A 24,110-nucleotide genomic window follows, 5' to 3' on the forward strand; every position below is an offset into this window, starting at 1 on the left:
ATGAGTGAGTAAGAGGAATGAACGCATACTCTCGCCCTTCTTGTTAGAAACAGCGCTGCATCTCCTGGCTCTGAGGGCTTAGGATGGAGCCCTGGGCACGTGTGATGCTTGTACACCGTCCCCTGAAGGAGTCCCGGAGCAGAGGGATGGATTGGTTTGGGCTAATGCCCTCAGTGATTTTGTGTAAATTGCTACTTGTTTTTTTTTTTTTTTCATAATGACTTCCAAGGATCTTAGAGTCAGATGTGTGGTCACGCTTAGCAGATCTATCCCCTCCCTGTATTCCTCGCTCAGTTTTATGACCTGCTCTCTCTGATTACCTTCACTCTTTCTCATCTCCCACTTTTTTTTTTTAACAAAATGAAAATAGCTTTGCTTTCTCTTCCAATTATAAAAATATTGTGTGTTCATACTAGAACATGACAGCATGAAGAAGTGAAAACGGCTTGTCATCCCCTGGTGCAGGGATAACCTCCAGCGGCAGCCAGATGCCTGTCTGTGCAGACGGCCCCTGGGTGCGCATGCCCATGTGTGGAGGCACACGTATGTCTACAGAGAGCAGCCGTATTTGTCACGGAACGGCGTCACTTTACGTGCCTGTTTTGTAACCTAAGGTTTTTTTTTTTCGATTTTATTTATTTATCTTTTTAGAGGGGAAGGGAAGGAGAGAGAAGGAGAGAAACATCAATGTATGGTTGCCTCTCGTGAGTCCCCTGCTGGGAACTGGCCTGCAGCCCAGGCATGTGCCCTGACGGGGAATCGAACCGGCGACCCTTTGCTTCACAGGCCCGCGCTCAATCCACTGAGCTACACCAGCCAGGGCATAACCTAAGTTTTTAACCTAAAATACCTTGAGTGGACCTTTTTCCACGCCAATACCTATAAATCTACATCATCGTTCAAATCCACTTCTAATTTGTCATTTTGCGGGATGTTACACGTCTCGATAAACCTGCTTAAATCCTTTGTAGAACAAGGCAGTGCATATTCTAAAAAAAATTGAAAAGACGTTCTGACAACCCCTTAGAGCAGTTGTGGGCTTTAAATGAATTGCCAAAAGGGAAAAACTGTGGCGGAGACCAAGTCACTGTGAACACTGGGTGATTGGCGGTGGCACTGTAATTTTGGGTGAGTCACCACCGTTCCTTAGTGAGTCTTGGTGGGAACTCAGGATTCATTGTGGTTGCTAGGGGTGGTTGGCAAACCAGGGCCCAGCTGCTCAGATTGCTTCTGCTTGTTTGGAAATATCAGGGCCTAGAGGTTCTGCTTTGAGGCCTGGGTGGGAAGGTTCTCTGCCAGCAGAAGGCACCAGGCCTGACCTGAAGTGCCCCTTCGGCTTCAGAAGCCCTTCGTCTGGTGGGCGTGACACCCCCTCCTCCACAGAATTCCCCTGGCGAGAGGGTGGACAGGAGGGACATTACAGTCCCCGCTTCAGTGGCAAGGCGATTTTTTTCAAAAAGCCCCAAACCTGGATAAATCCTGTGATCCCTCACCTTAGCCAGCACTGACACTTAACATCTTTGGAAAAAGATTGTCATTGGGTACGTGGAGTGGGGACAGGACCTCCCTCACCTTTGTCACAGGGGAAGTGAGCAGCAGTCCAAAAACCTATTAACAGTCGAGAAAAGGCATCTTCCAGAACATTAGAAGTCTCAGGTGTCCCAAGTCCTGGCCTAATGAATACTGAGAGTTAGACCTTGTTTCTTCCCAGTGAAAATAAATTGAGCAAAACAAAGCGTGGTAAGGAATTCAGGCCAAAGCTTCTAATCCGCCTCGGTTCTGATACGCTGGTCCCTAAGTAGAGCTTGCTGTGTGTCTGCACGTCTGGGTGCCGCGCACACGGCTGCCGCTAAGCTGCGGTTCCAGGGTTACAGGTCGGGAGGTGAGCGCTGGCAGCAGGAGCCAGTTCGCTGGTGGAGCGCACTTCGTGTGGGAAGAGCGTCGGGCTGGAAGCCTCTGCTGAGCAGGCACCCGAAGAAGCCTCCAGTCGTTCTGCCGCCGGGGCTGTTAGTCATATGGCACCGTTCCGGTAGAATTTGTTTAACTTGTACTTCACATTAGCTTGTTAGGATAAAAATATGCTTGTGGGGAACGCATTTAGACATTTGTCAGAGAGATTTTTTTTAAACATTTTTATTCACAAGACTGGTCGATAGCCATCTTACTATTCCTCTGAGGAACTGGGGGCCATGGTGTCCCCTCCTCTTGCAGAAAAGCTTCGGACAAGGCATTGCCACCAGCCAGGGTGGTTCACCCGAGAGCTCAGCTTTAAGAAACCCTGCAGTGTTCAGGGTCCTCCCAACCAGACTGAGGCTGGGCCCCAGCCACGGGAGGGGCTCGAGCAGGCCACTTTCCTGTGGCCTTGCGTGGGGAGCTCCTGGTCTAGATCACCACTGAGGAGGAGCTGGCCAGGCCCAGGGGCCCGTTGTCCTCCTTCCGCTCTGGGGGGAGTTTCATCTCTGAGTTATGGGGTGGAGGGTGTCCACGGGGAGCCCATTAGTGAGGAACATTGCAGACCCTGCTGCCTGGGCTTTGGATTCCTTTTGGGATCTTTAATTGGAAGAGATTTTAATTGGGTCGTTCAGATACATGGAGGAGAGGAAAGTTGCTGTGACTTCTGTTGTCTTGGGGAAGGCAAGTGACGGAGAAGGTTCTCCTGGGGAAGAGGAACGGAGCCTGCCTGCTGTGGGAGACCTCACAGGGGCGGGGCAGCATGGCCGGTCTCAGCCCCGTGGGCACGAGGCAGAGCTCTCTCACCCTCCGTGAGACCGGAGGTGGGGCGGCTGTCTCACCACGTTGTGCATTCATTGCCAGGGAGGGCCACTTGTCCGGCGGGGTTGGGGAGGGTGGTGAAGCACAGGCAGGTCAAACCCAGCCCCCTGGCTGGCTGTGTGAGTTTGGCCAAGTCATCTCGCTAAGCTTTATCTGTTCGGTGCTTGAGATGATTGAGTGAGAAAATGAATGTAAACGTTTAGCACAATGCCTGACACATATGTACTCAGTGAGTGGTGGCCAAGTTTATCATCACTGTCGTTATCATCGTCATTTCTGCTTTGGGTGGGAGACTGTGGGGGTGGGCAGGGAGTTGCCTGGAGTAAATACAGCTTCGTGAATGGCCGCGGGGGGCCAGTTGGAGATTCTAGAATGTGGGTTTTTAAAGGTGCTAGTGACCACCACTAGACCTGGGAGCAGGGGCAGAGGCAAGCAGTCCCAGGCCAGGTGGTGGGCATGCATCTGCGGCTCACCCTGGTTAGACTCCCAAGCGCACTGCCACCCCAGCCCTGGGGGACGCTGCCTGGCGGGAGGAACGCCTGCTCATCTCCATCAGTTACCTTTCTGTCCTCGCTTCTCTGAGTAGCCAGTCATTGTTCTGTTAATAATTCTTCCTTTCTAAAAAACGCATTGAAATTCTTGCTTGCATGACCTCCTCGAGGAATGAGATTTGTAAGTTCATTAACCTCTGTGAGAAGGGGGTTTCTTTGCTCTGTGGGAGCGTATCACCCACTGGAGGGCATGACCATTAATGTGGTGACTTGGGGGGTGAGCACAGCACCTGCTGGCAGAGGCGGGGTGGGGGCAGCTTGTCTGTGCCCTCCTCCCCAAACACAGCGGACTCAGTTTGTGTCCCAGGAAGGATGGGCAGATGGCTTCCGCACATCCCTCCCCCCTCCCCCACTCAGCGAGTCCAGCACCGGCCCCAAGTTGAGACAGTCCGAGAAAAACAAACCATGCCACAACCCTTGTTTATTTCCGTGAGTCTAGCTCTTTTTGAAAAAATTTTGTTTATTTATCTTTAGAGGGGAAGGGAAGGAGAGAGGGAGAGAAACATCAATGTATGGTTGCCTCTCATGCGTCCCCTGCTGGGACCTGGCCTGCAACCCAGGCATGTGTCCTGACTGGGAATCAAACCGCGATCCTCTGGTTCGCAGGCCGGTGCTCAATCCATCGAGCTACACCAGCCAGGGCCACAAGTCTAGCTCTTTAAGTGTGAGGCAGGGGGAGGAGGGGATGCGAGCGTTGTGTCCTGCAGGGGCAGAAATATCTGGACCGTGTGTCCATTGGCACAGGCCTGGGACGGCCCTGCAGCTGGGAGCGGATCGGGGTGTTTGCTATGAGACCAGGTGGGAACACCTCCTCTGTCGCCCCAGATCCGTACGCGTTTTGTTGGGTGTGTGACGGAAGCCGCTTGCTGGGATCCAGCCGAGCAGGGAGGATTCATGACTTTATCCTCCTCGGTTCGGCATTTCAGTCCTGCTGTCACCTGGCCTGATCAGCCTGTCTTCTGTGCTCCCTGAATACTCGGCCCAGGCTCCTCTGTATTGTGTATCACGAGAACATTTAATTACAATCAATGTTATATCAACAGATTATCATAATCTGCATCTCCCCCCACCTTTGCTCACCAGACCAGGGCAGCCTGACGGGAATAGGAGCACACCTTGTGTGGTTTTTCATAAATCACACATAAAAAAAAAAGTGAAAGCAACAGGTGAAGTGAATTTTAACGTACCTTAACCCAGCATATCCAAAGTATTACCATTTCAACGTGTAATCAGTGGTGAGTCAATCAGCTAGGGCCCCAGTTCCCGTGGAATGTACAGTCCAGTGAGGGAAACGGACACCACCCGTCTCTGCCGCCGCCCCGCCAAAGACCCCCGTAAATGGACCCACAAAGAAAATGTCGGCAGGCTGTGCTCAGGGCTGTGCGGGACAGAGGCGGAGGCTGGGACGCCTCTCAGAAGAGGCAACGCCGAGGCTGCCGTCCCCAGTGGAGAGCAGGGTCGGAGCCTTGTAGGTGGAGAACGGAGCAGGCGCAATGACCCGGAGTGGCAGGGAGCTGCTCCGAATGTTCGGGAAATGGAAATTAGACCCACGTGGCGGGTCGGCCGGGGTGAAGGGAGAGAGCCCGGCATGGGGCTGGAGAGGAGTCGGGGCGTGAGGTCAGCCGTGGCATAGCCTCTACTTGAGATTCAGCGAGGGTCAGTGAGGTGGAAGGATTTAACAGGGGTGTGACACGACCCCTCTTCTGTGTTACGAAGATGACTCTGGTGCTCTGTGGAGAATGGCGTGGAAGGGGGCAGGAAGCGAGACCAGGAGACCAGGGACAGCGTCCCTGGGTTTCGGGTACGGAGGACGCTGGCGGAGGCTGAGAAGGTTGGCGAGGAGAGCGAGAGAAGTAGGCAGGTTCCACAGATGGTTGGAGATGGCTTTGCTGGAACCTTTAGAGGGATTACGTGTGGGGCAAAGGATGAGGGGAGGGAGGACTCCTTCGGTTTTCAGTTTAAGCATCTAGTAGTGTGGGGAAGCCTAGAGGGGCAGGGTCGGAGTGGGGGGCGGGGGAGTCAGGTCCAGGCAGCCGTGCGGTAAGCTTGAGGTGGTGAGTGAAGCTGGGGAGCAGGCAGTGAGTTACACGCATCTGGGGCTCAGCAGAGGCGGACTGCAGGTAGACTGGGCGAGGCTCTGTTGGGAGGGGCAGGCGGAGGGGGAGGGAGCTCAGGAGCCTGGAGCACCTGGCTGGAGCACCGATGTGGAGGTGGCATCGAGGGAGAGCAGCCGGCAGAGAAGCCGGAGGAGGCGTGGCCAGTGAGGGAGGAGGACAGCGGGCGGTGGTGTGAGAGAGGCTGATGGAGCAGTGTCTCGTGGAGGAAGGCTTGGGCATTGGTGTGCAGCACTGCTGAGACGCAGCCTGGGACTGGCAGCATGGCGGCTGCTGGTGGCCCTGACCAGAGCCAACTCAATGGCAAGGTGGAGCCAGGAGCCAGGTGGGTCGGAAGGTGATTGGAAGGCTGGGAAAGGGGCTGTGTGGGGACCACTTCCTCACCAAGGGGAGGTCACCTCACCAAGGTGACCATTCAGGGAGCAGGGCACTAATACGGCAGACTGTAGGTAGAGGGAGAGTGTGTTTAAGATAAAATCCCTGCATGCGTGGCTGTTGAGGGGCCTGCTGTCCTGGAGAAGGAAGGTGACAGAGGAGCCGACGCCTTGAGAAGATGACGGTGGTTGCTGTGGCACTGAGGGAAGGACTGTCCCTTGGCTTGGGTGTGGTGGGAGGTGCGCAAGTCCCAGCCCATGGCTCCCGTTTGCACCACAAAGTCCAAGGCAGGCCATGCCCTGCGAGCTCGGGCGGGAAGTCTGAGGAGGAGGAGGAGGAGAAGGTGCGAAGTTGTCTGGGAGTGGGTGGCAGTCCTGCTGGAGGAGGCCAGGCCTGTGGGCTGTGGAAGAGTGACAGTTTGAGGTCAGAGAATGTGAATTTAAGTGAAACTTGGCCACCTAGTTTGGTGACATTGCCCAGTGGCTTGGGTGTGGGCCCAAGGAGGCAGGTGGCAGGCACATCAGGCTGGGTACCAGCAAGAGCCGCCACAGGCCAGGGGGCAGGTCTGGGCCATTCGGGGAAGAGAGGAGCCGGGAGGGGTGGTGGACAGTGGGCCTGTCAGTGGATGGAGGCCTCTGAGGTGGGGATACCCGAGTGGGTGAGCTGGAGGCGTAGGGGGCGTGGGCAGGAAGCTGGGGGTTGGGAAGTCACACTCTGAGGTGGTGCATTTTCGGAAATGAGGGGTCTGGTGAGGCTGGGGGACAGTGTCACTGAAGGGGCTTTGAGACAAAGGCTTTTTCTGGAGGAGATCAAGGAACTTTGTCCAGGGTGTTGGAGGTCGTCTGCATGGATGGTGACAGTGTTGGGAGGTGGCCCGAGGAAGAAGCTGGGCTCAGAGCTGAAGCCCTTGAAAATGGCAGGGACTCGGAGGCTGGGTGGGAGCAGGTGACTTGAAGTGGCCTGAGCCTAAGGAGAGCCACATGGCGGTGGGGAGGGTACAGGGACACCCGCAGAAGCAGAACCCCTTGTGTTCCGAGGAGCAAGGCAGCTATGTGTGCGGCAGGGGGTTCAACTGAGGCACGAGTGTGGTGAGGGGAAGGTTCTGGCTGGACAGTGGTGCTTGCCGGTTTCCAGCAACTCGGTGAGCCCGTGGAGGGTCGGCCAGTGCAGGGAGGAGGGAAGGACCATGTCAAGTTTGTGAGAGAACAGAGCCGGGAGGTCCTGGGAGCCGAGTGCTGCCTGGGACGGGGAAGGTGTGGTCTCTCCCTGGGGGAAGGTGTGGTCTCTCCCTGGGGGAAGGGGGTGGGAGCTGCTCAGGTCTTGGGGTGGCGAGGGGGGCGTGTCCTTCTGGGCGTGGGAAGCACTCGGGGATTTCGAGTGACGTGAGCTCTGCGTGAGTCAGCCGCGATGTGGTTGTCCCAGACCCCAACTTTGAAGGCTTTGGCCAAAGTATGAAATAGCTGCAGTAATATAATAAAGGAGGCGGTGGGCCTGCTTCCCTGCGCATCTAGAAGGTTGTCTTTGGTTCCAGAGCCGGAGCTGATCCAGAGTTGGATGGGTGGAGGGGTGTGTGGAGGAGGCGGAGCAGAGAGGGAGGGGTCTGGACACACGTTCCGGGAGGGTGGTTTAAGGAAGGCTTCTAAAGGTGGGGTCTCTAGACCCAGTGCAGGGGTCTGTGATCGCCCCTGCCCCGCAACCATCCGGAGAATTGTACGGACATGTGTGCATTTCTGGGGAGGGTGTCCCTAGTTTTTGTCAGATGTTCAAGGGGACCTTGACCCAAAACACATTAAAACCACTTGTTTAATGGATTGGGGCATTTTAGCTTAGAGAAGGGAGAAGTTGACTATGAGGTGAGGGCAAGGGGAGGAGAGAGCTGTTTCCGTGTGTGTGTGTGTGTGTGTGTGTGTGTGTGTGTGTGTTTGTGTGTGTGTGTGTGTGTGTGTGTGACAGCTGTCATTTGTGGGCGGGGGGCTTGCTCTGTGTGAACTCACATGGAGGAACTCAGATCAGTGGGAGGGATGAGAGCCGCCACACAGGTGGGTGTGCACAGGGCAGGTGACAGGAGGAGGTGGCCTGTGATGCTGGCGATGCAAAGGCTTTGTCCACCCTTCGTGTCCTGAGGGGTAAGCCGGTTTGGGCTGAGCTTTGCTGGGAGCAGTAAAGCCCCAGCAGGTGCTCAGGGGCACAGTTCTGAGGTGCAGAGGCCCAGAAGCCCACCTTGCTTTCTGGAGGCAGCACAGGAAATATCATTTCAGGAACCGGACCCTCCCCTTCTGGGGGCCTCGGCTGACCCTCCGTGGTGTGGGAGCAGTGTTCCTTACAGCACTGCCTCCTCGCCACGTCTCATGCCTCAGCCCCGCACTAGGTGGTCTGTGTGGGCTCCCTGAGGTGACGTGCAGCCGGGTCAGGTGGAATGAGCACTGAGGTGGTCTCGCAGGCCGGCTGAGCACAGCTGTGTCTCCAGGCGGGGGGCGGGGGCCGGGCACCCCTCACCCAGCGTGCTCCCGCGTGACGGGGGGCTCCCCACTTGCTTTGGCAGCGGCAGGGTCAGAGAGGTTTGCTGAGTGTAAAAGCGACTCCGTGGGCCGCCACCAGCGCTGCATCAGGTTCGGCTTCGTCAGAGCTCCCTGCTTTCTCCCCTTCTTTCAGTTTTGTTGTTTAAAAGCAGGCAGGCACGCCTCACCAAGGATGGAATGTTCTGGAAAACTGGAGTTGGAATCCCACAGCCTGATTGAAAACTATATCGCTCGCTTCAAGGGAACAAGCTAAAAAAAGCCGGTCCTTGGCTTCTCCCGTGCATTTTAAATGTTCTGCAAAGAAAACAATGCCTCATTCCTTAAATAATTAAGTGGCGTTCACTGAGAATGGAGTGTTCCCCGGGCCTGGTCACCCTGGAGTCCCCAGGGCCTCTCTCTCAAGGGGAGAGCTTGGGCAGCTGCCCGAAGAAGTCGTCTGGGTAGAAAAACTGATGCCGCTGCAAACATCTGCCTTTCAAGCACTCGGTGCGTTTGGCGCAATCCTGGAAATGTCACGAGAGAGGATGGAGGGGGCCTGCAGGCTTCCCCCGAAGAGGCTGCCTTCACCACGTTTGTGTCGCCCATGAAGTCTTCGTCGGCCTTGCTGTCCCTCCCCTGCCATCTGACTGCCAGGCGAGACCACTGGCCCCAGACCGAGTCCGTACCCTCCCAACCGCCGTAGCGCTGGCACTGCTCTCTCTGTGTGCTCAGTGGAATTTCTGGAGAATCTGTGCGGGGACGAGAAGCCTGCCTTATCTTCTGGCGGAAGGCCCTTCCCTCGGGAGCAGTGGCGGCATCTCAGATCGGCAATCACTTCCGGGCGCTTGCTGGTCTGTGGATGCGCAGGCTCTTTCTCTCGGGGGCCACTGGGCGGGATGCCGAACACATACAGGGTCCACCCGCGCGGTCACTGTGGAGTTTACGTGGCTCCTGTAGAAGAGAGAGTTCCGCCAGGATGAAGGGAACTAGTATTTATTGATTATTGATATGCATTATGTCATGTACGCTTCATGTTCTGTGCATGAAGAAGCCAGCTCAGAGGGGTTAAATGACATGATGAAGGTTACCCAGCCAGGACCCAGAGAAGGGCTTGTGTCTGCGTCTGTTCTTTGGCTCTGAGGTCTGCACGCTCTCCAAGACTTTCACAATCCCTTAACAAAACAACCTTTGTTTCAAAAGTACAACCTGGGATTAAAAGAGAAAGCAGGGAGGAGCCTCGAGGAAGTTCTGTTAGCCCGCCTTTCAGAGGGCAGGGGCTAAAGCCAGGGGTTTGCTCTGATACGGTCGCCCGGCCACTCACGTAGCTGTTGAGTGTTCTGCAGACTTCTGCCCAGAATCCGGGGGGCTGCTCCTCCGTCTTCTCTTCCTCAGCCTTCTGTCTCCTGGTTTCTCCCTGGCCCTGTTTCTCAGATTTCAGTAGGGGTTCTCCGAGTGACTTCAGTCTTCAGTCTTGCTGAATTGCGTGCCGTGATCACATCTGTGAGGACATTTTTCAGATTACCTAATGGGAATCTGAATCTCAAAGAAATAAACTCGTTTGGCTGGGTCTGCGCCAGATCAGTCCTGTTGATATTGGTGTTGTCACGGGAGGGTTGTGAGCTCTCCAGAGCCCGCCTCACTCACCCGCTTTGTGACCTCGTTCCCACAGTCGCCACTACTCAGTGATTGTGGTCGGCTGTGTTGTCTGGCTCCCAGAGACACAGACTGATGTGGACGGTGTTTCATTTTCATGTGCTGTTTGCCAAGTGCTGTAGGTCTTTGCTAGAGCTGGGGCCCTCCTGGCTGCCACGGAAGGCCCTGCCTGTTGGCCACGTGAGCAGGACAGGAAGGTGCTTTAGAGCAGTGGTTCAGGACTGGTCCCCCATCAAATGGCACTTTATTTCCGTAAAAGTTGGGGTGTCAAGCCCCTCCACCCTAGGTAGGAGGTCAGACAGAGTCTGACGTTGTGAAATTTGTTCTACGTGTCTTACGGAGTTTGTTCAGCTTATTTATGTCTCTTCCTAGAAAAAATCTTTCATCCACTAGTTCCTAAAGTAACCAAGTCATCTTGAGCACAGCTTAAAGAGGAAGGCAGATCGAAAATGTGATCTGAAACCCCGACGGGATCTCCTTAAGAGTTTTTGCAGGAAGAGGGTCATAGTTGACGGTCTTCCAGGCGATGGTTTTTAGAAGGGGCATTTCCAGGTCACCACTGGAGCAGGTACAAGCAGTTTCCCCCCCACTCATGGGGTCAAAGGCTCGCACGGTAGAGGCAGAAACTGCCGAGAGCTCAGACCTCTCCATCCAAAGGCGGGGTGTTTAATACATGGGTTTGTCAGAGCCGCAGGCTGTACTCAGGTCCCCTGGGTTCAGGCGGCAGCCGGCGGCCATAGAACTGCGTGCAGCCAGTCCACGCGCAGGCTGGCCGTGCCCAGCGTGTCCTTCTTGCCTCCTAACTTTGCTCCTTCATTCATTCAATTAGATGATATTTACTGCCTATTTCCAGGGGGTTCTAACATGGCTTTGGCCCCTGTCCTGGGAGAGTTTACAGTACAGCAGGCAGAAGGGATCCTGAGTAATTACAGTTACAATCCATTCAAGCACTTGTTGAGTAGTGTGTGTACTGGGTGCTGTCCGGGGGGTTGGGAACCAGACAAAGGAGTCCCTGCCTTTGGGAGGCTCACTTTCTAGTGAGATGCACAATAGATAAAAGTATAACAAACAACACATTTTCTGGTGGATTAGGAGACAAAAAGTGCCGCGGGAAGCTGGGGCAGGTACAGGTGACTGGGAGTGTGGGCTGGGCCGGGTGCGGGGGGCTGTGTCAGTTGCGGAGAGTGGGATGCATGAAATGAAGATTATCGATGGACTGGAGTTAAGGATAAATGACAGGTTATGACAGGGATTTGGCGAGGCTGAGGGAGAGGGGAAGAAGAGGCGTTTCCGTGACTGAAGGCCAGTTGGCAGGATGTTCTTTGTGTCTTGGAATGACTGAGAGTGGAGACAGGCCCCAGGTAGGAGAGAAGGTGGTGGTCCAGGGGCTAAAATCACGGAGAAACGAGGGCAGTCACACGGGGGCTCTGGTAACAGCAGCATTTATGGGTAGAGGGTGGCTGAGTGCGATGGCAAGAGATTCAAAGGTGGGCATCTTGGAGAGGCGGGAAGAGACTTGTCGGGAGGGGGCAGTGAGAAGCGGAGAGGCCCAGGTGTGAAGAGTGCTCCTCGGGCCAACCCAGGTGCTCCGAGGGCGGGCGCGGGGGTGTCTAGCCTGGGCTGGAGAGGCTTTTGTGAGAGTGATTTGTGATGAGAACATTATAAATCCTGTTTCTGGCACTGAGCTTCTAAAACCCTGGGAATCTCCTGGAAGGAGAGTGATAAGGGGTCTTTTGTTATGTTAATGAGGCAACTTTTGGAAGGCACGGGGCGGGGGCGGGGGGGGGGGCTTGGTTGCCAAGGGAACTAGCAAGGCCATTTGAGGGCTGGAGCTTTCACTGCCCCCTACCCCCCTTCACTGGAGGGGCTGGAGGTCGAATCTGTGGCCAGTGGCCAGTGATTCCATCAGTAATACCTCCGTGATGAAGCCTCCACGAAAATGCAAAGGGGCGGGACCTGGAGAGCTCTGGCTGGTGCCCGTGTGGAGACTGGGGGAGCGCGGTGTGCCAGAGAGCTGGCGGGCTCCGCACACCTGCCTCCACCCTGCCCTGTGCCTCTCCTTCATCCGACTGTTCTTCAGTTACACCCTGTAAAATATGTTGGCGAACCAGTAAGTAAAATGTTCCTAGTACATGAATAGAACCCAAGACGAGGGCCACTGGAATCTCCTCTCCACAGCCCGCTGGTCACAAACACAGGTGACAACTCGGACTTGCGATTTGTCTGCAATGTAGGCAGTCTTGCAGGACCGAGCCTTAAACCCCCAGGTTCGGATGCTGCCTCCAGCTGGACGGTGTCAGAGTCACGTGGCGCGGCAGGACACGCAGCTGGCGTCTTGGAGAGTTAGAACTGAGCGCAGAGTCCTGGCTGCCCTGAGGCAGCTGTTTGGGAGGGTGGCAGGTGGGCAGGTGTGGCCCAGAGGAGGTCACGAGGGAGCGGAAACCCTCCAGGGGTCTCTGGTGAGGGTGTCCCAAGGTGTTAGTTCAGTGCTGCGCTAGGAAGAGACCCAGGCTGCAGCGCTGGGATGGAGGTTCTCGGTGGCCCCCCCTTGGGGGGCCAGCTGCTGCCTGCTGCCCTGTCTGCTGATCATTGACCAACACGGTTCAGATACACCCAAAGGCACCTTCAGTTTCCCTTGGGCAGGAAACTGAAGGTTTAGGGAACTTAGGTATTTTCTGGGCTCTGTGCTGACTGTCGTGACTTGGGGAGAGGCGGTGAGGAAGCTGTTGGTGAGCAGGATTTGGATTCTTGGACTGTTCCCTCAGGCCTCGGCTAATAGCCTTGCTAAGGGATAGATAAGGATGAGCCTCTTCGCCTGCAGACCTGCTGAGCAGCTCGAGGGTGCTGCAGCCAGGGCTTGGTGGCGGGAGGGCCGCTGATGTGGCTGGGAAACAGGGTCAGCCGGGCAGGCACGGTGGGGAGGGTGGGAAGGAGCCCGAGCAGCTGAGGTAACTCCCACCTGGTAGCTCTGTGTGGCCTGTGTCTCCTCTGTAAGATGAAGACAGACACGGATGTCTCAGGGTTGTCGGGACAGTTAGGTGAGATGCGTGTCAGTGCCCTGCACGGTGGGAGCACACAACCGCTGTGTGCTGGGGCCTCCGGGAGACACCCCGTGCTCGGCACCACTGAGACCTGGGTGTGGAGGTCCTCGCCTTGCTGGGTGACCGTGGAGAGGCTTTTCCAGTGTAAAAACCGGATCTCTTGTTAGAGGAACACGAATTGCCCTGGAGATGTAAATGGGCACAGAAACCTGTGAATCTGAGCAGGGAGGCTGGAGCAGAGCACCGGGAGAGACAAACACGGAGCGGGGGCAATGCACACAAGCCATCTGGCCCTTTGGAGGAGCCGGGCCATGTGTCCTTGGAGCACGGCAACGGCACAGGCTGTGCCCGGGCTGGCCCTCTGGTACCTGCTGGCTGCCTCCTTTGCTGAAAGTGAAGCATCAGGCCTTTTCCAAAAGGGAGAAGAAACTGGAGGATCCAGCACTGAAGGACCTTCACGGGGTGCGTGCTCATCCCCCTGTTGTCCTCTCTGTCCGTGTGCTCATTCGGCCCCCTCCTCTCGGCCCGCTGCTGAGATGTGTTTTCTGGACCCCAGGCTCTCCGTGGCACATGGTGTAGTCGTGGCCCTTGAGATCATTCTGGTTGGCGCTTTCCACTTCCTTTCAGGCCAAGCAGGGCACGTGGGAAAGGCCATTTGTACGGCACACTGGGGCGGCAGTTGCTGGTGGGGGCCGAAGCCGGGCCTCAGCGGTGGGGGCTCAGCACGCGTGTAACGCACTAGCCTGCAGTCCTGCTGGAGCGGGGCCTTCCCCTGCTCCCCACGGAGGATCTGCTCCTTTGCCTGGTGGGATTGTGCAGGGTCCCACTTGCTGGCAGCTGGTTACTCAGTGCCCTCTGCAGCTTGGGTTCCCACAAAGCTCCTGGCCACAACTTCAAGTGCTTTCTCTATCAAGGGGCTGCGGGGGCTCCAGAAGTGAAGATCTGATCTGTGCCTGGGGGCTGTGGCCCGATTTGGGGGCCATGACACACCTATCGCTACCCAAAGACAAGGCAGATTATGTGAGGGCCACAACGGAGCTGGGCTCGGGGGTGGGGGGGGGGTGGGGGGTGGGGGGGTGGAGACCCGGCTTGGTGCTGGAGCTGGTCCCTCTGATGGGAAAGGTGACCGATTTGCATTTGCCTTGGATGTAGGATTCTGACCAGTGCGGGGGGGCGAGTTGGGGGTAGAGATGAGCAACAGGCATTCCACAGGGAGACACAGCTTTGCCAAAGGCAGGTTGGGGTAAACCTGTTGGCTGGGTAAGGGTCCAAAGAGGCCGGGTGAGGATGTGGGTTTCGTCTAGGAGGACTGCCAACACGGCCCGTTTATGCATAGCTGGACATGGTGGGCACCCGTGCTTGGTTTGAATCGGGCGAGGCGGACAGGGTGTAGTACAAGGGAGTCCAGCCCTGAAAGGCGCCCTTTGCTCTGTCGCTCGTTTGCGGTCCTCGAGGGCCGACCTCGGACTAAACGCGGCCTCGCTCGGCTCCCTCCGAGTGCCTGGGGCTCTGTGGGCTGCGGCACTATTTTCGTGCTCCTGCAAATGCCCGTGTTTATTTTTAACCTTGAGCCTTTGTAAGGCAGGGATGTGTCATGCAGGCTTTGCTTTTGAGTAAAAAGGTTCTCTTGGGCCGATGGAACCTGCAGAGGATGTTCTTGGTTTAAAGCTGAGCATTCTCTTTATTTAATGCCCCGATTTATCTATTTTGACATAATAGGGAAGGCCACACAGTAATTTGCTCTTTTAAAAGTCCTGGAAAGAGGAAACCCACCTGCAGTTCGCCAGTTCCCTAACCTGTCCCGGCAGATCTGTGTCACGACCCGTGGCGCTCAGGTCTGTGTGTCGCAGGTGGCCGGTGGTGACAAGCTGGATGGAGCCCTGCCACCCAGCTTCCACCTCCTGCCAACACGGACCAGGGGCTTAGGATAGAACGTCTGTTACCTTTTAAGCATATGCAAATTATACCTGGAAAACTAATGAGATTAACATAGAGTTTAAAGCGTGGGATTCTGCACCTGTACGTATTTATACCTCTGCTCCAAGAACCCATTAGAATGATAATAGGGAGGTTATTAGAAGTATAATCCTATGACAGCAAAGTGAATGGGAAGGAAGTACTGGGAGCCGAAGGGTGCAACAAAGTAATGGGTGGTGCAAAGGAGGGGGAGCAGTGGGGGTACAGCAGGGCCCACACCGCTGTCTGAAGTCGCCCAGCTGCTGCCCGAAGGGGCAGCGCCATTTCCCATCCCCAGCAGCGGGGTGTGAGGTTCCGGTCTGTCCGCATTCTCTAGAACGCTCTCTATCGGCTGTCTGACCGCAGCCCTGGGCGGGGCGGGGGGTGTGGAGTAGCGTCTGCTGGGGTGTGGGTCTGTACCTCCCTGATGGTTGGTGACGGCGAGCATCTTTCCACATGCTTGTTGACCATTGTGGCTCTTCTTCGGAGATCGTCTGTTCGTATTATTTGCCTGTTTTTAAATTGGGTTAGTTGTCCTTTTGTAGATGAGTTCTGAAAGTTCTTTATCTGTTCTGGATACCAGTTCCTCATCAGATGTGTGATTTGCAAACGTTTTCTCCAATTCTGTGGGTTATCTTTTCGATTTATTTGACGGTATACATTGTAACACAGACGTTTTTTACTTTCACGTAGAGCAGTTTTACATCTTTTTGTTCTGGTGTTTATGCCACATCTGAAGCTTTGACAAGTTCCCCGGTGGCGTATTTGAAATCTTGCACACCCAGTTCCTTCGGCCCGTGCCCGCTGCCCCTGGCCAGGCTCTCACCTGCTGCGCCCGGACGTCTCAGCAGCGGCTTCTCTCCTCGCCTCCAGCCTCCTCCCACTTCAGTCCGTCCTCAGCGCAAGTGGCGGTTGTCCCCCTAATTGTAGGTTCGGTTGTACTGCTTCCTTTGCTCAAAAATCGGCATTTTCTCAGTTCATGTACCGTGACGCAGTTTACCCGTTTTGAGACGTTAGTGGGAGGTCAACAGATGAGAAGATATAACAGATTCTTGGTTCAGGTGGATAGCAAGACGTGGTCTCCCAGGTGAAGTAGTTGCCGCAAGACCGTTCACGTGTATATTTGAATGCTTTTCCATTGTGGCAGGATAAAATGGCAAAGAAATTTGTTTCTAGATGATTAAGAACAAAATACGTAAGTGGCCAGACATCTAATGTAATTTTTACTGTGGATAAATACAGAAGCTTTCAACATTAAACATCGAGACCGTTGTTGTTTCAGGTGTTTAAGGAAATCCTATCGCTCAATATTGGGAAGGATGTGGCCAAGTCGTACCCTTACATCGGGTGTGGCGTGAAGTCTTCTATGCTTTGTTTCCTTGCCGTGTGGTGTGAAAATCTCTACACACGGACGTGTTAGCAGAAGGAGGCCGGAAGCCGCTCCCCTGGCCGTGCTCCACTCTGTGGCACCGGCTATTCCAGGAACCATCCATCACTGAGACTTGGGTGGCCTGCCACCTGGTTTTTAGAAAACACCCCTTGGACACAGTCTGATGCTCGGCGCGTGGGGTTCCCAGTGTGCGAGTCACAAAACCGACTTGTGGTTTAAAGCTTCCTTTATTCACCTTAAACTCACATAGAATTCGTTTTTATCATACACATGTTCAATATGACATGTGAAATAAAGTCATGGATGTATGTGGAAATCCCAAGACGAGACATCTTCCATAGATGAGACATCGTGACTCGAAGGTGTACATTGCTGCCATGGCTCGTTCGCAGGGGCAGGTCACAAGCCCGTGTGCAGCTCAAATGACAGATGTCGGTGCCTCACACGGCTCCTGCGTGATCTTCCCGTAGTCTTGGGTAGAGAATACGCTCTCTTAAAGGTAACGGTAAATAGTTATGAGAAGAGCTGTCCAAGAATCTTTAACGTTTTTCATACACACACGCACACATATATATATCTTGGAATTTATATGAAAGAGCAAATAGCTTAGACATTCATTTTTCATGGCACGCAGTTGGGAGATGGTGGCCCCAAGACAGACTGGTTTCCTTAGCGTGGCATTCCCAGTCCGTGGCTGTTCAGTCTGGTCCACCCCTGGGCCTCGTCTCTTGCCGGCCCCTCCTGTAGCCGCGTCGTGCTCTCGCTGGTCCTGAGGATACCTCTTGCACCCGGAGAGCCATCGCCACCTCGTCTGCCAAACCCTGCGCGCTGGCTGGGCCCTGGGTTGGGGTTGTGTGTGTGTGGAGGGAGAGGGCTCCTGGGCAGGGGTAGAGGGGTGCCATTGAACTTGAGCCGGCACTGCAGGTGGGTTTTGTTTGATCTCCTCCCTCCACCCCACCCTTGGTCTCAGCCTCCGGTAACCTGTTTACCTCCCCTTCGTCTTCGGAGAAGCTCTTCCCACCTCACCCCGTGCAGACACTGGCCTCCAGTCCTGGCTTTGCTTTTCTGAAACCGCCTCTCCCCCTCCCGGCTGTTGGGGTCCTCACCCACTGCCCTGCACCCGCCGCCCCTTTGGGGAAGTCCGCGTGCTTTCCCACAGCACACGGGAACGGCCCTGATGATCTTGGGGGCAGCCCCCCGCCTGGGAACCAGCCCTGGAACTTAGTTAAACCCACGTTACGGGAGACCTGCGGGAGAACGTGTCTGAATAGATGCAGCCTTCTGGGGTAAACATAGTGGCATTGAGAAAGCCCGTCAGCCTTCATCGGGGGCACCTGCCTCGTTCCAGTCCCCGGTGTAATTGGGCCCAAAAAGGGAATCCCCGTCAGTGGAGTAGGAGGATTTGCGACAAACGGGACTTACACGAGACCTCGCGTTTCTCAGCTCTGCTCCTCCGGGCTGTTCTGGGGCAGGTGAAAGTACCTTGAATAGAGTGAGTCTGCTGTGACTTGGGGGCGTGCAGAGCAGACAAGGTGGCGGACTTCTCGCCCGGGTCCAGCAGGGGCAGGTTCCCCCAGGGAGTGGCCAGCCCACGGCTGCAACAGCGTGTGTGGAATCACTCTGTGTCCCCGCCTGGGGGCAGGGCCGCCTGTGTCACATGCCGCGTTCCTTGGACTTCAGTGCCTGGACGGGGCTCTGTAACGTGAATCTGTGTATTTATTAATCCCTCTTTGCTGCATTTGCTGTAGCTTCCTAGTAATATATTTCTGTATCTGGTGTGGCTACACCCCTCACTGCTCTTCATTTTCAGAATGTTCTTGGCCACCCTCACCTGGCAGGTGTTCCCCATGGATAACCCTGTCTAGCTCTAGGCCTGTGCGCACTTGTATTGTGTCAAATGTGTGTATTACCCTAGGGACAACTGACATCTTTATAGTGACTTTTCCCATTAAAAACAGGATAAGTCTTATTTATTAAAGTTTTCTTTTCTGCCCCAAAGAAGTTATATTTTTAATACCGATCTTGCATAATTGTTAAACAGATTCCTAGAAATTTTATCTTTTAGTTCCTACCGTAAGTGGGATCTTTAAAAATCCATGATATTATCTGTCTGGTTGTTTGTTATAGATAGGAAGACTATCAACTTTATTTTTTATTAGTAATTGTATAGCTAGCAATGTTACTGAATTTACTCATGTTCATTTTTTTTCTGTTGATTTTCTTGGCTGTTCTGGATGTGTGATATTGTCTGCAAACAACGGTAACCGTGTTACAGGGGTTTTGCGTGAATGTAGAACCACAGTGTGCTCGTGAGTTAGCTTCTGTGCGTGGAAGAACGTGCTGGAAGAAGCGTGTGTCCATATTTCCTTTCTCTCCAGCTCTCTGTCCTAGGGTTTGGGGAGGTGGCCCTGCCAGCACAGGGGCCTGTTGACAATCTGAAGAGAGGGCTCGAGGGGCCCGGTGAGCCCATGCTTCTGGTGCCTTGGGACAGGTGCTCAGTTCAGGGCCCGTGTCCTGAGACCACAGATTAGGGGAGTCAAGATGCTATGGCCGGACTTAAAGGTCTGCTGGGAACTCTTCTGACCAACCAAGGGGGAAGGACATGGTAGGCCCCGTGACGGGCGTGCACATGGTGACGTGAACGTGCAGGCGATTTGGGGAAGCCGGCGGCGAAGCCGTGCCGCCTGCCTGGTGAGGGGCAGGACCAGGTAGACAGGGGCCTGGGGGCCACTCCGACGCACCCGGAGCTGGGGGTACTGGCCTCGGGAGCTGGGTGGGCAGCGCCTGGCCCTTCGAGCCTGGGGAAGGCCTTCCCCTTGGTGCTGCGTGAGCGATGGTTGGAGCTGTGCAGTTCAGGACTCAGGAGTTCCCTGTGAATCTTGGAAACACTGTGTAGAGGGCTGTAAAATAATGTCCAAATGGTTCATTTTCATTCACATCAAGTAGAAATAGGAATAATAAGAATTGTGAGGTTTTACTAGTTCCTATCAGAAAAAGCCCAGAGCTGAACTGAGCATTGCAAATGAGGGATTATTAGAAACTAAAACAATGTTTCTCTTTTTTCCCTTCAAAAAGTAGTTATGCCCGTTCTTTACAGAAGCATTTTACGCAGAGCCAGAATTCATTCTAAGCCAGAGTGGTCTCTCTGCCGAGTGGTTTTCACATCCCAAATGTACATCTGTTGCACAGTGTCTCGGGGACAATATTATTCTCGGGGACAATTCCTGTCAGGCCCCAAATGTGTTCCGTGAGCAGCACTGTGTCTATTCAGCTCTGAGGAGACCAGGAACAGCCCGCGGTATTGTCTGCCTAAAGCAACGCTCTGCCACCCGGAAACATCTGCTTTCTATTAAAAGCGCCGGAGAGGGAGTGGGCGTCTGTTTGAAACACCCCCTGGGCCTCGAACACCACAGAGAGGGCGGAAAATTGGGTACGGACGTGGCTGCTGCTGTTCTCGGACGTGCACTCTCCTCAGCTTTTCCCTGCGGCGCGGGACAGGCGACCTCCTGAGTTTCAAAGTTCTGCTTCCCTTGGGTTTTCGATTTAGGCTGATTCGCACACTCGTGGGAACTGGCGTTTGCGTCCCAGTTCCATCTCGTTTACTTTCTCGGGGCAGGCGAGGTGCCCTGACCGAGCTGGGCGCTGCCTGTCTGAGCTTTGTGGTGAGGCTTGTAGAGATGCAGAGATTTGTTGTTCAGGTTGTCTGAAATCACCGCGACCCTCAGTTTTCCGTGCGGATGGCGCCGCCCTGTCGGCCGATCGAGTGAGAATGTGTGTGATGTGCAGGTAGCGTCTGTGCAGATCCCTGTCTTAGTCATCTGCTGCTGTGTAAGGAGCTGCCGCAGACCTGGCCACTCCAGGTGGAACACATTTCCAAGGGTCAGGAGCCAGGCCTGGCTTAGCTGGGTCCTCAGCTTCAGGGCCTCTTAGGCCAGCGGTCCCCAACCCTTTTGGCACCAGGGACCAATTTTGTGGAAGACAGTTTCCCCACGGATGGGGGTCAGGGGATGGTTTGGGGATGATTCAAGTGCATTACGTTTGGTGGCCTGGTTCTTACCAGGCCCAGACAGGTACCATCCACAGCCTGGAGGTTGGGGACCCCTGTCTCAGAAGGAGTCATCAAGCTCTTATCCAGGGCTGGGGTCTCACCTGAGGGAGGCTCAGCTGTGGAAAGATCCACTTCTAAGCTTCCAGGCTCTTGTTGGCAGAATTCCGGTTCCTCGAGCGGCTTTAGACGGAGGTCCTCAGTTCCCCTCTGGCCGTTGGCTAGAGGCCACCCTCCGTTCCTGCTGCGTGGGCCTCCCCACGATGAGGGCTCGCTTCATCAAAACCAAAGGCGGGACTTGGCCAAGAGAGCGTGCTAGCACAGCAGAAGCCACAGGCCTGTGTAACCTGCTCACACACATGACAGCCCGTCACCTTGGCCATATTCTTTTGGTTAAGAGCAAGTTGCAGGTCACACCCCTGCTCTGAGGGAGGGCATGACACCAGGGTGTGGGTACCCGGAGGCTGGATCGTTGGGAAGGCATCAGCAGCTGCCAGGTACGGGCACTGCGGTTTTAGGGAGCGAGTGCCCCCTTGTATTTAAGAAGGAGAATGTCCGTGTCCCTTGCACTGACTTCAGATCTCCGATCTGCCAAGCGGCGGAGCTGCCACTCACTACCCGTGGGACCCAAGGCTGGTCTTGGCCTTTCTGAGCCCCTGCGTTTCCCACCCTTGCAGCACCTTCCCCACGGGGTCGTCGTGACCCTAAACCAGGAGTCCCAGGCACGGCTGGGCAGAATGGCGAGTAGCCAGTCAACATTAGCTCCCGGCTTTTCTTTTCACCATTGTGTGTTTTTGGCCTTTTCTTTAAATACAATTAGATTTTTGACTTTTTGAAGAATAAAATAGAATATCCTAGTGGCCTCAGACTTGGTTGTTCACATGGGAACCCCAGTCCTTTGGGTGGTTTCCTGGGCACACGGCCGTAGGGGGACTGGCTGTGGGTCCTCTGGGCCGAGGACCAGTGGCCATGGCACCCTTCTCTGCGAGGAGCTGGCGGGCGCCCCTGAAGCTCCCTGCCAGGTCTCAGGGCCTCTCCCCGTGGTTTAGCGGCCACTTCCCCTACAGCCACCGGGGATGTGGCCAGCTGTGCTCTCCCAAGAAATTGCACTTCTGGGTGGGGACCTGAGGGCCACCTGTCTTGGCCTCAGTCCGTTCCCAGAGCTGAGCAGGTGGATTTGGAGGTGGGTCCTTCTCGTCTGCACGCGCACCTTGACCAGAGCCGTGCGAAGCAGATGACTCGCTGTGTTTGCTTGTCCCTGACCAGAAAGCTCTGCCATCTTTTCTTGTCTCCCTGTCCCTTCTCCTCTGTCTCTCTCTGCTCAGCTTTCTTCACTTTCTCACTGCTGTGGCTGCAGGGACAGGGAGCTTTCTCTCACTGTTTGGCCACCACAAGCTGCCCTCTTTCCTGGCCAGAGCACCTCTGCCTTCCCTTGCCCTTCTCCCGTCCTTTGCACTCAAAGCTCCTGTTCTTGGTCCCACTGTTGTCCCCCTTGGGCTGTGGGGGGACGTTCTGGAGATAGTCTGTGTCATTCACAGTCACCTGTGTCTTTCTGGAGAAGAGGTCTGGCTCTATCTGTCACTTCTTTCATTTTTATTCTAGATTATCTGATAACGTCTGATACGAGTGACTCCCCAGCTTCTTTGAGGATAAAAATCGCTGGGAGCTCTTGTGAAGAACAGAGCTACTCAGGCCCCTGCCCTGGAGACCCAGGTTCCCGGGGACCAGGCTGGGGCTGGGGCTGGGGCGCTTGCGATTTGAGAGGAAGTGCCCCAGCTAGTTGCTGTCACAGGTCTCAGGGCGCTAACACTCGACCCGATGCCTCTTCCTCGGTGTGGAGGACACGAGGGAGCAAGGTCTGAAAGCCCGATCCTTCACAGGGAAGACCCCCGCCTAGCTTGCTAGTGCTCTGCGCAGGGAGGCAGAGATTTTAGCGTAATTTGATTTTTTAAAAACCTCTTCTGTGTTGTTGCCCTTTCAACACTCCCTCTTCTCCCAAATGCCAGAGAACGCCACGTGAGCAGGAGCTTTCCTCTGTGGTGGTGTATTTAGACGATTAGCCACATACGGCGCCCGGGGCCAGCAGGCGCACAGCTGGGCCTGCAGATGGTAGACTGCCCACGTGGCCCGGTTAGGGAGCCCGGTGTTCACACGCACAGGCTCCCCTCCGGCTGCCCTCGACCGCAGGTGTGGGTGGGTGGGTGAACCTGGTTGCTGTTGAGGGAAGGACAGCGCCCTAGTCATCCACGTTCCCAGGGGCGCTCGTCTTGCTCCTGGGACCCCGGGCTGGGGATGCTGGTTTCTGTGTGCCCTTCTGCGGTGCCGGCCTCTCCGAGCGGCCGCACTGAGGCGGCGTGAGGAGCGCACGCTGGGCTTGCATTCTTTCAGAGGAACAGCCGTGCAAACAGTTTCCGCATTTGTCTGCACCCACAGTTGACATTTGTCGCTGGTATTCACGGTGGCGTTCACTGGAAGGACACTCCAGTGGTGCATTGCTTTTCTGGGAGAAAGTTCCTCTCCTTAGGAAGAGCTTGCTTTCCTGTGACGAGTCTCCTGTCGTCAAGATGGGTTCAGAGACTGCTCTCGTGTAACACCACTCCATTGGAGATCAAAACACTGAAGATTCACTTTTCCCTTTTGATTTTTGTCTCCACGTGGGTATTTTATTCTTTTTTTTCCCCAAGATTTTATTTATTTATCTTTAGAGGGGAAGGGAAGGAGAGAAGGAGAGAAATATCAATGTATGGTTGCCCCTCGTGCGTCCCCTGCTGGGAACTGGCCTGCACCCCAGGCATGTGCCCTGACTGGGAATCGAACCGCGATCCTATGGTTTGCAGGCCCGCGCTCAATCCACTGAGCTACACCAGCCAGGGCTTATTTTATTCTTTTATGTCATGTCTTTTGACATTGTCATGATTTTAAAAATTAATTTGTCTACGTTACCTTTTGATTTAATTTCTATCTCTAATAAGTACTTATTAACTCTGTAGTGTTCTAATGAGCGATGGGATGATTTTTACATTCTGGTGGCATTTTCCCCTCCATTTTATCTTATTTTGAACACTTACAAGGATTTCTGAGCCAGTTTGCCTGAAGTTCCTTTTTTCGAAATTAAAATACTTTGTAATGAGCCTGTTTCTTCTGGTTGTTCTGTGGAAATAGATGCCTCACAATATGAAACACGGTGAAGTCCACAACGATTTTGTGCATCTGCCTTATCTCTTACTGCTTCTTCCCAAGATCTAATTCCCCTCTCAGCAGGAAAATAGATAATGTGCTAACTTGGTTCTCACAAAGAGTTTATAGGAATGTGGAGTGAAAAAGCAGCACTATAGAGGCAAGAGTAGCAAAAGAAATAGATTTGGTGCATGTCACTTAAAACTCAGTAAGTTCATATGTTGGAAACCTGAAACCTGAAGGCTGAGTCAATTATGAATGAATGCATCATTTGCAAAACGCTATGAATTTAAGAAGTATTTACCAGAAATACATGAAGTTGCAAACGGTTTGCAAAATCCTAACATTGTTGCAGAATCTTCCAAAATGAATTTGTTTCAAATTCCTGAAAACGCCAGCAGGATGTCAGAAGAAAAGCAGGACACCTGACTGGGTGCAGAAACACTCACCGGGCAAGAAGGTGCCTTGGGATCAAAGTGGTTGTTAGGCCAGTGGCCCCACAGCCTCAGGGTGTCAGGTTTCAGTAACCGCCTCTCTG

At 54.5% G+C, this 24,110-nt stretch overlaps 1 protein-coding gene across 2 annotated transcripts in view; it reads left to right on the forward strand.

Moving 5' to 3' along the window:
* The window catches only part of HOMER2 (homer scaffold protein 2), a 69,194-nt gene that overhangs the window by 17,782 nt on the left and 27,302 nt on the right, over window positions 1-24,110 (forward strand). The window lies entirely within an intron of this gene.

The sequence above is a fragment of the Sturnira hondurensis genome, unplaced genomic scaffold (assembly GCF_014824575.4).
Source record: "Sturnira hondurensis isolate 20B ecotype Veracruz unplaced genomic scaffold, ASM1482457v3 Scaffold0007865, whole genome shotgun sequence".
NCBI lineage: Eukaryota > Metazoa > Chordata > Mammalia > Chiroptera > Phyllostomidae > Sturnira > Sturnira hondurensis.